Raw genomic sequence first — 14,207 nt, forward strand, 5'->3', positions numbered from 1 at the left:
AAATTCTAAAATGTTCATTACTTATAATAAGAGTTTTTTGGATATTCAAAGCATTAAAAAATATTTTGAGAGAAAGTAAAACAAATGTGAAGTCATACAGTGGATTTTATACCTGTTTTTAACATTCTAATGAGTTTTATTCCTTTTTCTTTTACCAACCTTTTAATTCCACAGTTTTAATTGCATTTTATTGTACTCCCTCCTTTCATAATTTGCAGAACATACAAGTTTCTTTATAACAACTTTTAATTTTTATTATTTTAATAGAATTTTAACATAATCCCTTTTATAAAATACAGATATTTTATTCTATATTGAAATCCAGTTGTCACTATTATCTATAATATACATGTAACTTCTGTCATCAAGACTGATGTAAAATTAAAATAAGGACTGATAAAGTATTTAAGATGTGATCTATCTGAAATTCTGTGTAACAATTTTATATCTTGCATTTCAACCCATACATCATCATTACCTGCATAAGTCACTAATGCTGTAGTTGATAGCTTCTACCTTATAAAAGAAAGAAGGTATAAGAAAGACAGCTTCTATAAGAAAAAAGCTGTCAACTATAGCGTTAGAGACTTATGCTGATAATGATGACATACGGGTTGAACAGGAGGACTGATGAGGAATATGTCTAAAATGCATATCCTCAGGAATCAATAAAAGTCTGTATAACCATTTTAATTTTGTGTTCCTGTACAATTTGTTCCTTCAAGCAATTGTATACTTACTCATAACAAAGTCAAACAATTTTAAAAAATACCAAAAAATGTTTATATATTATATTGAATACATAAATCTTCACTGAAAGAAATTGTTCCTTCAACATATAAACTAAAATATAAAAAGTAACAATAAATGAAATTTTCAATAAATATGACAACAATCTAGTAAAATACAAAATCAAATACATAAAAATTAATATAAATAACAGTATAAAAATTTTGTGCTATCAATCAATAAAATCTTTCATTTTTTTTATTTTCCCAATTTCAAAATAACAAAATTAATTTACATCAGGATTGTTTGTTTGTGAAAATGGAACTTCAAAAACAACATACAGTCAAACTCAGTTATAACAAGCGTTAAGGGACTGGCAAGATTTCCTTGTTATAACTGTTACTTGTTATATCCATGAAGAGCAGTAATGTAATTAGGGTGAGAATAGGCAGCTGCTTTGGGCACAAATGTAAAGGTGGCAAAATCTGTAGTTACATCATTGATGATTAGTAAAATCTATCTTTTAAATTTTTTTTATTCTAAATAAGATAATTTAAAAAAATATAAATACATTATATAACTATTAATAAAAATACAGTATAAACCACAATATAATTAATATTAAACAATTTATTTTCTGTAATTAAAGATAATAATAATTAATAATATGCCTGATTTCAGTTAGTCTTCTTATCTAGAAATCTTAAAATTGATGATTGCTTTATTTTTCCACAATGCCGATACTACTGAAGATAAAGAAAACTTTCTACACACTTTGACATTTTTAGTGCCACATTCTATCTCGCAAATAATTTTTACTTTTTCGTAAACCAAGATAAACTTTTTTCTCCATAGACATCTTTCTCATAGAAGGGTTATTTCTAACTAGAGTATACAGTAATTTTACAATTGTAGTGATGATTATGTAAATTGACAGAGTAAGGCTGAAAGTTAGTCAAGAAATAGAGGAATGGTCTCCAAAGAGAAAGTTAAGTGATAAATAGGCCTGTAATCCATGCAGGTTGTAAAATGAATTATCCAGTGGTCATAAAACTAAGTAATCCTTCCAGTTTTATCCCTTCCAAAAATTCAGTATTGCATTTCTTACTACTTGAACAATTAAGAATGTTTGTGTGTTTGCATAGCTATCAAAAATTTGCTCAGCGTATCCATGGAGTACGCTCATTATAACTGTGAGAAAATGTATGGAAATACATGTAAAATAAAATGGTTAAGATGTTTTGCTCCTTATCACCATAAACTCATTATATCTGTGTTCATTATAACTGAGTTTGACTATAAGTAGAAACGCAGAATATTCAAATTATCTGCAAAAATATTTTACTTAAATTTAACAAACAAACAGATACTAAGGAGTTTTAAACTGAATTTCAATATTTAAAACTTTAAATCAGCTAGCATTCTTTACATTTAAAAATATTATATTTAATCATTTTCTAAATTTCAATTATTAAAGATGATAAACTTTTAAGTTAAAAAATATTTAAGTATATTGTTTGTCTGTCATTTCTGTAACATTTGTGGACTAAAATATAGGGTGTCCAAAAACTTACTGTGCGATGAAAAATTTGTAATTACATTAAAGTTATATTTATGATATTGCATACAACTTACAGGTTTTTTATGTAATATTTAGGGAATTCGATCCCGGTCTTTATTTCTAATCCCAGGATTTCGGGATTATACTTATTCGATCCCGGGATCCCGATTTTCGAGATCCCGGGATCAAATCCTCTAGTAATATTGTATGTATAATGTTAATGTCATTACAAATTTCTCACTCATTGTAACTTTTCAAACATCCTATATAAATTATGCTGATCATAGAATATAAATCGAATTAGGAACAAATTTAAAAACATTTTTTCTTATGGTTTCTGCTGGATCTAATACAGAAGTCTGAAGAAGAAATCTACAAGTTTAATTATGTATTGTTTATTCAATCTACATAAAATATTATTATTGTTGTAAAAACAGAGTTATTGTCAGTTAAGAATAATTTGTTATATTCTATATTTTAATACAATTTATTTAATGCAATTTTTACTTAATTCTATACTTATAAAAATTTTTTGTATCTTATCTTTAGTGAAACTTTAATATATAAAATAAAATGATTTGTATGTAGGTGGTTAAAGTTATCTAAACATGACAATAAATAAATAAATATAGTATCAGGTCAGTCCATAAGTTCGTGCATATTTTATGACCTTAAGAAAAATCTTGTTTTGCTGTTAAAAATGCCAGTCTAATGTGATACTTTTTACACTGAAGTGTTAAATTGGATCTCATTCATATAATACTGTTCAGAATTGGGAACATTTCAGTTGTTTATTTTCGTTAAAATGGAAGTAACAGATGAATATAAGAGACATGTTTTATACTTTTTATTTTTAAGTGATGAGAATGCTACAAATGCAGCCAAAAAATTAAATACTGTTCATAATCAAACTGTAATTAGTGTAAGGACTGCGCAGAAGTGGTTTGAAAGATTTAGAAATAATGATTTTAGTGTGGAGGATAAGGCTCGTACTGGAAGACCTGTTGACTTTGATGATGATGCTCTCTCTGCACTAGTTGAAGCAGAACCATCTTTAACAGTTGATGAAATTGCGGAACGTTTAAATTCATCCCATGGAACTGTTCATAGACATCTACAACAAATCGGAAAAGTTTCAAAGCTAGGAAAATGGATACCACATGAACTGTCAATAGCTAACTGACAACAACGTCAACTGCTCAACTCAAAAGCTTCAACTGGGAAATTTTACCTCATCCACCATATTTGCCAGATATTGCTCCCAGTGATTATCATCTTTTTCGGAGTTTGCAGAATTTTTTAAAAGGAAAAACTTTTGAGGATGAGAACAATGTAAAAAAGGCTATTTCTGAATATTTTGATTCAAAACCGAAATCATTTTACAAAGACGGGATTAAAAAGCTACCATCAAGATGGCAAGAAATTGTACAAAATAATGGTGAATACATCATAGATTGAAATAAGATTTAATTAAAATTTTTTGTTGCTTTTTTTGTAGATAAAAATGCGCACGAACTTATGGACTGACCTGATATTTTATTAAGTTCATGAATTAAACAATTGTCTTCATGATAACAGCATGATTTAAAAACAATACAGTAATATATATTTTTTAACAAAAAACAGAATGTTAATGACTAAGAAAAGAATGATACTACTTAAGAATTTAATTGAATACAACAGAATTTCCATTTACTGTAATCATAGATAATGTTTTCAGTCATTTAATCCTATCAAAATTAGCAGATCAACACACGACTTATAATATGCTATAAAAACTGTTTTACTAATCATAATTCATTTACTGTTATCATTCATAGAAAATGTTCTATCTGTGGAACATTTTCTAAAACTGACTTAAAAACCTGATGATGGCCTTTGGCAGTAGGGTGAAAACATTTGTTAATAGAGAATTCTCTCAGCAAATGCTCAGGTGTTGTAGTAAGATTGTAATCTATCTCTGCTGTGTACTTTTAAATTAAATATACAGTTGAATCTATCTCAAACACAATTATATCAAAATTCATTTTCTTCCCTGGATTTTCAGCCTAAATTCAATATATTTTCCAAGTTTATCTCAAATAATTTCTTGCAAAATCTTTATCTCAAATTACAGACTGAAGTGTCAATTACAAATTCAAAGTTCTGTGACTACATTTTGATAGGTTAAACAGTAACTAAGAAATATCTCTTGCAATATAATACTTAGTTGCAATTAACACTACTTTCCTCTGAATGACTACAAGTTTAACTTGTGTCTTATTGGTTGAAAAAGTTTGGTATCAAAAACTATTGTCAAACTATTTCTATTAAGATATGTCAAAAATGTTTTATTTACACCCAATACAGATATCTACTGTATTGCTATTGTATTAATAAAATAAAACAGCAAGTACAGTATATACTTCCAATCAAACATATTACTGCTTACTGCATAGGAACCTCTATATCTCAAAACCTGTCTGTCTCAATTTTTTTTTCCTCATTCTCGTGAGATTCAAAATATTAGGTTGTTCGGAAAGTAAGTTCGTTTTTTTTTACCACTAGACAGATTAGTCATATTTTTCCCTCCATTTTCATTCTAAATCGTATTATCATTATATATTTTGACATCTGGCATTTTAAGGCTTATTTGTAAAAAATTTTGTTTGATTTTGTGCAATTTTTATATTTTGTGTCCCATCAAATATGGAAGATCAAAAGCAGCATTTTCAGAATATTTTTTACTACCAAAAAGGTAAGAATGCTGTTCAAGCAAGAAAAAAATTGTGTGACGTGTATGGAGATGTATTGACAGAACGACAGAACTGGTTTACAAAATTTCGTTCTGGCAATTTCAATATTGAAGATGCACCATGTTCTGGATGGCCAGTTAAAGCCAATAAAAACAAAATAAAGGTACTGATTGAAGCAAACTGCCAAATAACAACACGTGAAATCACTAAAAGATTAAATTTGTCAAATTGAACTGTTTATGGTTACTTGAAACAAATTGGTTTCATTTCAAAGCAAATATGGGTTCCACATGTTCTTAAAGAGAGATGCTCTCTTTGGTGGGATTTTAAGGAAATTTTTTTTTTGGAGCTTTTACCAGTCAATTTAACAATTGATTGGAAAGTGTACTGCCATCGAGTAAACAAATTGAGTAATATCATCAAACAGAAAAGATGGCCAGAATTGATCGACAAAACAGGTTTAGTGTTTTACCACAATAATGTCAGATTTCACACAAGTTTGGTAACTCGTCAGAAACTGTTATAACTTAGATGAGATGTGCTATCACATCAACCATATTCGCCAGATTGAGCACACTCAGATTATTACTTGTTCCGGTCTATACAAATTTTTTTAACTGTAAGACATTTACTTGAAATGACTATGTCAAAAATCACTTGGATCAGTTTTTTGTAAGCAACAATCAAAACTTTTATGAATGTGAAATCATGCTACTACTAGAAACGATAACAACAGGTATTTGACCAAAATGGTTGATATATAATTCAATAAAATATTTATTTATTATAAAACTATTGTGTTTTTTTCCACAGAAAAAAACCCAACTTACTTTCCAAACAACCCAATAGATAGGTTCAATTGCATTCAAAGCAATAAATGTATATGTAGTCCCATTATTCACATATTCATTTCGAGTGATACACTGGACACACAGAGAACAACAGCAACATTAACAAAACATAATAAACACTACCCTAAATCATCATTAAAAAGACAATCTTTCTCAAAGAGGGAGGATGAGGCCTCATAAATATAGTAAATCTTCACTAAAAACAAATACAGACATTTAATAAAAAAAATAAAAAAAGCAATAATTTTTTCAGACAAAAACAGTACACCATTAAACTTACACGACACTGACCTATATCTAATACAGTACATAAAATGCACAGACACCATCAGGCAGTCTTGTGCTCAGGAGCTTCACAGTAGGCCTAATGATCTCAACCAGGATCATGTTGACAGAACTACATCAAACTGCTGGTTGACTCATGGATATCTCTTTGGAGAAACAGAAGAATTCATAATTGTTAAACAAAACCAAGTCATAAATACAAGAAACTACAAAGAGCACATCTTAAAAGACACAACACTAACAGACAACACTTATGGGAAATGTCACATCAATGATGAAACCATACAGCATATCACATTGGGTTACAAGCTTCTAACACAAACTGATTACTTAAAACATTACCAAACTTCAAAGGCTTCCACCCAAACACAAACAATTACACACAGGAACCATACTACAAATATACACCTCAGACGATCACAGAAAACATACAAAATATGCTGTAATCAAGCTATTATCACAAACAGAATGGGATTACCATTACAACAGGCCAGACAACATTTATTGACAAACAAAACAAAGACATAGCTGTCCTAACACCAACATACAAATTGCACACACCGAAAAAATTTGTAAATACTCAGAACTCATCCATGAAATAGAGTGTCTGTGGAAAATGGATAAAGTACTTATAGTGCCAGTGATCCTTTCTTTCACGAATGTCATACCCCATATACAAGTCAAATAATCAGAAGATTCTTACACACAAATAGCACATAAAATTACAATTTTTCCTGTTCCTTAATCTCAATCTAGATATCAATCAAAGCTGAATAAGACAGCAAAAAAATTATTGTGACATCACTGCAATGCCAGGCACCAATTTTGATCATATTTTTAATTTATTTAATTTATAAAATATATTGTCTTGATTTTAATAGTGTCTTGCCTCTGTACATCAAACTTTTCCTTATAACAACAGTCATAAGTCATCTATCTAACGCCATTCAGGAGAAAATTTTTGAATTGAAATTGTGCGACTTCCCATCCAGACCAGAACTTTGTATATAGTTAATTGGGGTCTCCTTATCTAACCTTTCTATATCTGGTCTTAATTTTCATCTGTATCTCCATTCTTAAGATTAAAGAAAAACAGACAGACAGATGGTCATTAGTGGGAATTTATAGGTCTGCAATTTGAAAACTGCAGCTCAATAAATTCCACTAATACCATAATAATATGAGGGGTGTTCAAAAAGTATCGGACCTTTATTTTTCCCACGTAAATCAATGATGCATGGGAGGTCTCTNGAACACAGGCATGGCGAGATTTTTGTGACAAGTGTAACGATAAAGGCCCTTGGGAACTTCCCCATAAAACAGTACTAAAGAAAAAGAAAAAATTCCATTTACCACACATCTTAAACTGGACGGAGAACACAAACGAAGAAGAAACTTACAATATAGAGCACAACATCAGGAAACTACTGGAATACCACTTTCCAATGGATAGTATTGATAACAATGGAAGAATGAGAAATACCCAAATAAACGGAAATAACGAAGAAGATCAGGACCTGGGAATACAATGTAAACTTTTCACCTTCATAGAAATACAGGAAGCTATCTTTAAAATGGGCAAAAAGAAGGCCCCAGGGCTGGATGAAATAACTACTGAAATGCTGATCAACGCATTTATGGAAATCCCAATGGTTTTTTCTATCTTATATAATGAATGTCTAAAAAAAGGTTATTTTCCGGATGCATGGAAATTGGCCAATATTAAGCTAATTATGAAAAAGGAAGATCCGAAATCAGCCTCGGACTACAGGCCTATCAGCCTTCTCCCCACCATGGGGAAGGCTTTGGAAGGCTTAATTATTAGAAGGATCAACTGGGAATTGAATAGCAAAGGTAAAATGCATGCAAACCAATTTGGCTTTAGGTCAAACAAATCGACAATGCATGCAATAATTAATGTTAAAAAGTTTGTTTATGATGCCTGGGAAAAGAACAAACATGCATTACTCATTTCTATTGATTACTCCAAAGCATTCGACAATCTCAGATGGCAAGATATTATCGATAAACTTGATGAACTCCAAGATACTAAATATGAAGTGAAATTACTTAAAAGTTATCTGCAAAATAGGCATATTGAATTCCACTCAAACAACATTCACCTTATTAAGGATATTAATAGAGGCTGCCCACAGGGCTCGCGCACTGGACCGTCCCTGTGGAATTTAGTCTTCGACAATCTGCTTCAAAAATTTGACAACAGAAATAATATGACAATCCAGGCATTTGCAGATGACCTGATGGTTATGATACAGAATCAGAATCGTGATCATCTTACGAATATGGCCAACAAAATATTAGACGAAATTCAACAATGGAGTAACCAACATCAACTATCAATCAATTACAACAAGTGCCAAGCATTGGTGTGCACAAGAAAAAATAAGCGCGGGCAATTGCAGAAAACCCTTAAATTAAGAATGAATGAAAAAAAGATCAAACAAGTAAAGACTCTAAAATATCTGGGAGTATATTTGGACCCCAATTTAAGTTGGCATTTCCATATCCAAGAAATCACTAACAAAACCAAGCAAAGAGTCAATCAAATCAATTGGATAATGGGAAAATATTGGGGACTGAATCCGAAAAACTGTAAACTTATTTATAAGACTGCTATTGAACCAGCAATTTTGTATGCTGTTCCCGTGTGGCAGGATGCCGTTAACACCACCCACATACAGAAAAAATTGATGTCGGTCCAAAGGATGGCAACAATAAAAATCACGAAGGCATATAGAACATTGCCGTCATATGCACTATTAGCTATAGCGGGAATCACACGAGAATACCCTTAGTCTTTTGATTACCAGTAGCATAATCAAAAATATATTATTTACTGCTCTTTACAATTGGAGAAAATTATAACTGAATATAGTTAAGTTCAGATTATTGTTGATTTGGCTGCTCAGGTTTCTTCTCATTTGGCCTTTCGAAAAAATAATTGCCCACTCCTATGCTAGAGAAATTATTCTAATGCTTACTGATGAAGATGAAGATAGTCATATAATTATAAAACAGTTATGTTTGATGTAACTTGAAGTAAGAAGCTGATATGGAAGTGTCAAAAAAAAATTTGATAAATTTTAATGATATTGAAGATAAGTTTGTGGAAGTTTCTTCAGTAGAAGCAGTAAACTTCTAGAAATGTGAATAAAGAATTTCAAGAAGATAAATATATTACATAATAGAATGTCTTCAAGTTTTATATGATTATTACAAATGTATAATGAAGAATATACTAGAAAAATTAGAAACTCACTGGTGAAATACATTTTTCTACTTTTTTACCTAAATGTTCATCTTCAGGAACATCTATCATTTCATCATCACTTTCTAACAAAGAATTAGAGAAATCATCTTTAACTTCATCATTATTACTTATTGCAGCATCTTTGTCCTCTGTCTCATCAGATGACTTAAAATCTAACATATCAAAATCACTATTCATATATGTTTCGTAAGAATTGTGAAGGACTTTTGTATCGAACTGGCTTAACAAATTTTGTTTCTTAAGCATCATGCCAAATCTTAATAAATGTTTTAAGGCTATTTTATATTTCTTGCTTAGTTTACAAGTAGAAATTTTCTTTTTTTGTAATCTTTCTTTAGCTGTTTCTATTTCTTTTTGTTTCCTTTCATTTTCTTTTTCTAATGTCTCTGTTTTTTTTGCGCGCTTGCTCTGAACGTTCTTCTCTTCTAATCCTTAGCTGAGAATTATATTCTTTCACTAATTTATCTGTAGACGATAGTTTCTCTTCCAGCAATTTTATACTTTCTACTTGTTTGCTGTTTTCATCTTTCAAAGCGGTCCACTTACTTTTAAGAGGTTCTAATTCCTGTAAGACTTGACTTAGTTCATTTTCATATTTTGTACAGTCTTTACGAAGCTGTTCCAATAATTCATCCATACTATCCAATTTTCTCTTCTGAACTTCATTTTCTTTGCACTTGAAACTATATTGTTTAATAACTTTATCTGTTTGAATTATTTTCTGTTTAATCATTATATGATTAATACTTTCTGTTAGTGAAGTTATATTATTTCCATTTGTTAATGGAGTATTCATACTTTTTAACAAAAATGCTTGTAAATTTACCTTCTTATTTACACAATCACCACTCACGAGTTTAAACGCACATGTTTCGAACGAATACAGATTAAGTGTTGCCACCTTCACAAAATTACAGCAATTTCACATTACAGCAATTACAGCGATACACATTACAGCAATTTCGTCAGCATGGAGCTGGATTGCTAAGAATGAAAAGATATGGGAATTGACATCAGAAGAAATTAAAAGGAAATTAAAGAAAATTAAAATAAAAAATAAAATTATACCTAAAAATATTACAGAAGTCCCTGAGATTATAAATAATACAGAAATCGATAAAATAGACAACAGTATAAATGTTGATATACACCCTGCGGAAAAGAACTTGTACAGAGTAGATCTTGATTATGATAATAAAGATAACAACAGATTTCAGTGGATAGTGTTTACTGATGGATCCAAACAAACAGAAGGTGCAGGAGCAGGTATATACATTAAAAAAACAAGGAACTAACAACATTGGCTATCAGGCCAGCCTCAAAATAGCTAAACACTGCTCAAATACCCAAGCAGAATACTGGGCGATCTACAGTGCACTAAAACACAAAGGAAAATCAGGAAAAATATAATGGAAACACAAAGTTCTTTGTCGACAGTAGAACGGCACTGCACACACTGAAAAAAGACAGGAACATATCCCTACTTGGCAGCGAAATGATCAAGGAAGCCCATAAAGTGGCAACTAATAAAGTCCTAAAATTCAATTGGATCCCAGCGCACCAAGGCAATGAGGGAAATGAGATTGCCGACTCTTAGCGAAACGTGCCTGCAACTCCGATTCTAAAATTACATACAACAGACTTCCAAACTCTGCACTTAAATACTATCTAAGACAATGGAAAATTAGTACATGGCAAATAGTGTGGGAAACTTCAACCACCGGGAGACACTGTTTCAACTTTATTCCTTCAATCAAAGACAGATTAAATAACAAACACTATAAAATTAAACATGAGACTACTCAGGTTTTAANACCCAACTTACTTTCCAAACAACCCAATAGATAGGTTCAATTGCATTCAAAGCAATAAATGTATATGTAGTCCCATTATTCACATATTCATTTCGAGTGATACACTGGACACACAGAGAACAACAGCAACATTAACAAAACATAATAAACACTACCCTAAATCATCATTAAAAAGACAATCTTTCTCAAAGAGGGAGGATGAGGCCTCATAAATATAGTAAATCTTCACTAAAAACAAATACAGACATTTAATAAAAAAAATAAAAAAAGCAATAATTTTTTCAGACAAAAACAGTACACCATTAAACTTACACGACACTGACCTATATCTAATACAGTACATAAAATGCACAGACACCATCAGGCAGTCTTGTGCTCAGGAGCTTCACAGTAGGCCTAATGATCTCAACCAGGATCATGTTGACAGAACTACATCAAACTGCTGGTTGACTCATGGATATCTCTTTGGAGAAACAGAAGAATTCATAATTGTTAAACAAAACCAAGTCATAAATACAAGAAACTACAAAGAGCACATCTTAAAAGACACAACACTAACAGACAACACTTATGGGAAATGTCACATCAATGATGAAACCATACAGCATATCACATTGGGTTACAAGCTTCTAACACAAACTGATTACTTAAAACATTACCAAACTTCAAAGGCTTCCACCCAAACACAAACAATTACACACAGGAACCATACTACAAATATACACCTCAGACGATCACAGAAAACATACAAAATATGCTGTAATCAAGCTATTATCACAAACAGAATGGGATTACCATTACAACAGGCCAGACAACATTTATTGACAAACAAAACAAAGACATAGCTGTCCTAACACCAACATACAAATTGCACACACCGAAAAAATTTGTAAATACTCAGAACTCATCCATGAAATAGAGTGTCTGTGGAAAATGGATAAAGTACTTATAGTGCCAGTGATCCTTTCTTTCACGAATGTCATACCCCATATACAAGTCAAATAATCAGAAGATTCTTACACACAAATAGCACATAAAATTACAATTTTTCCTGTTCCTTAATCTCAATCTAGATATCAATCAAAGCTGAATAAGACAGCAAAAAAATTATTGTGACATCACTGCAATGCCAGGCACCAATTTTGATCATATTTTTAATTTATTTAATTTATAAAATATATTGTCTTGATTTTAATAGTGTCTTGCCTCTGTACATCAAACTTTTCCTTATAACAACAGTCATAAGTCATCTATCTAACGCCATTCAGGAGAAAATTTTTGAATTGAAATTGTGCGACTTCCCATCCAGACCAGAACTTTGTATATAGTTAATTGGGGTCTCCTTATCTAACCTTTCTATATCTGGTCTTAATTTTCATCTGTATCTCCATTCTTAAGATTAAAGAAAAACAGACAGACAGATGGTCATTAGTGGGAATTTATAGGTCTGCAATTTGAAAACTGCAGCTCAATAAATTCCACTAATACCATAATAATATGAGGGGTGTTCAAAAAGTATCGGACCTTTATTTTTCCCACGTAAATCAATGATGCATGGGAGGTCTCTTTTGGTGGAGTTGTGGAGGGGACAGTCATGCACAGTCCTGAATTTTTTCCCGCCTGCAGGAAGCATCAGTCGCTGGCAGTCTGCCTATGAGTGACGGCATGTAGTGAGCACTCATCGAATTCCACTAAGTTGGAAAATGACTGAACAATGTGAGCAGCAATATTGCATCAAATTTTGCCAAAAGCTTGGCAATACCCAAGCGGAAACCATTTGCAAGATTCAGTAGGCTTTCGGGGACGATCCTTGAGGCCAAAAAAACTGTGGCAGGTCCGCAGTAATGTCAAGGTCATGTTGACAGTTTTTTCGACTCCCGTGGGGTGGTGTATTGTGAGTACACACCACAAGGCCAAACCATTGCAAAGGAATACTACCAAGAGGTCCTTCGTCGTCTTTGTGATGCTGTGCGACGCAAACAACCAGATCTGTGGTCAACGAAAACTTGGCAGCTCCATCATGATAATGCACCCACCCATTCTGCGCATCTGATTCAAACTTTCATCACCAAACACAACATTCCTGTGGTTCGCTCTGTACTCTCCTGACAAGGCTCCGTGTGACTTTTGGCTATTTCCCAAGCTAAAATGCTGCTAAAAGGAACCCAATTTTAGTCAAGAGAAGACATCATGCGAATGCGACAGACTGGCTGATGGCCATTCCAAAAGATGCGTTCCAGCAGTGTTTCCAGCAATGGCAGGAGTGCTGGGAGAAGTGTATACATTACCAAGGAGACTACTTTGAAGGGGATTAGGGTTTTGTACCTCAAAATCAATAAATGTATTTTTGCTGACCAAAGGTCCGATACTTTTTGAACACCCCTCGTACTGTATTTTTGCAGAATGACTGGCATGCCAGTCTATCCATGAAGATCAGGAAATCAAATATTTCCATATGGTATGGCCAGTTTATCCCAGGGGAATGCTGGCATGCCAGTGTAAGTGAGGTTATACATCCCTCTCTAGAGGGCACATTAAAAAAACAAACGAACTATGTCACATAAAAGCAAATGAGTTTTTATTCTAAAACTGTAAAACTGTAAGCATTACATCAAAAACTATGATTATACATTTAATTTCTTCACTTTGTCTTCTTTGTAATGACATAAAATACTCTTGAAATTCCAAAAAAATCTTTTTTTTTATATGAATTTTATTGTTATTTAATTCAAAAATGCAAAAATAAACATATTAAATTTAAGAAACACACTATAAATTATCTCAGTTTACCCAGATTAACATGGCTTTGTGTGAAATTTGAGAGAAAGATGATATTTTTAAGGTCAGGGTTGATGGTCAATGTAGCCCACACTAACTACTACTAGTAATGTCAATAAGTCATTAATTGTTTTGTGAATGAAAACATGCTTCCTGATTTTA

General features: G+C 31.7%; 1 protein-coding gene across 1 annotated transcript in view; it reads right to left on the reverse strand.

Moving 5' to 3' along the window:
* Positions 1 to 14,207, reverse strand: part of LOC111619035 (structural maintenance of chromosomes flexible hinge domain-containing protein 1-like) — a 260,024-nt gene that overhangs the window by 113,568 nt on the left and 132,249 nt on the right. The gene's annotated exons all lie outside the window — the stretch shown is intronic.

The sequence above is a fragment of the Centruroides sculpturatus genome, unplaced genomic scaffold (genome assembly GCF_000671375.1).
Source record: "Centruroides sculpturatus isolate CEXI.00-Female unplaced genomic scaffold, Cexi_2.0 scaffold38, whole genome shotgun sequence".
Taxonomy (NCBI): Eukaryota; Metazoa; Arthropoda; class Arachnida; order Scorpiones; family Buthidae; genus Centruroides; species Centruroides sculpturatus.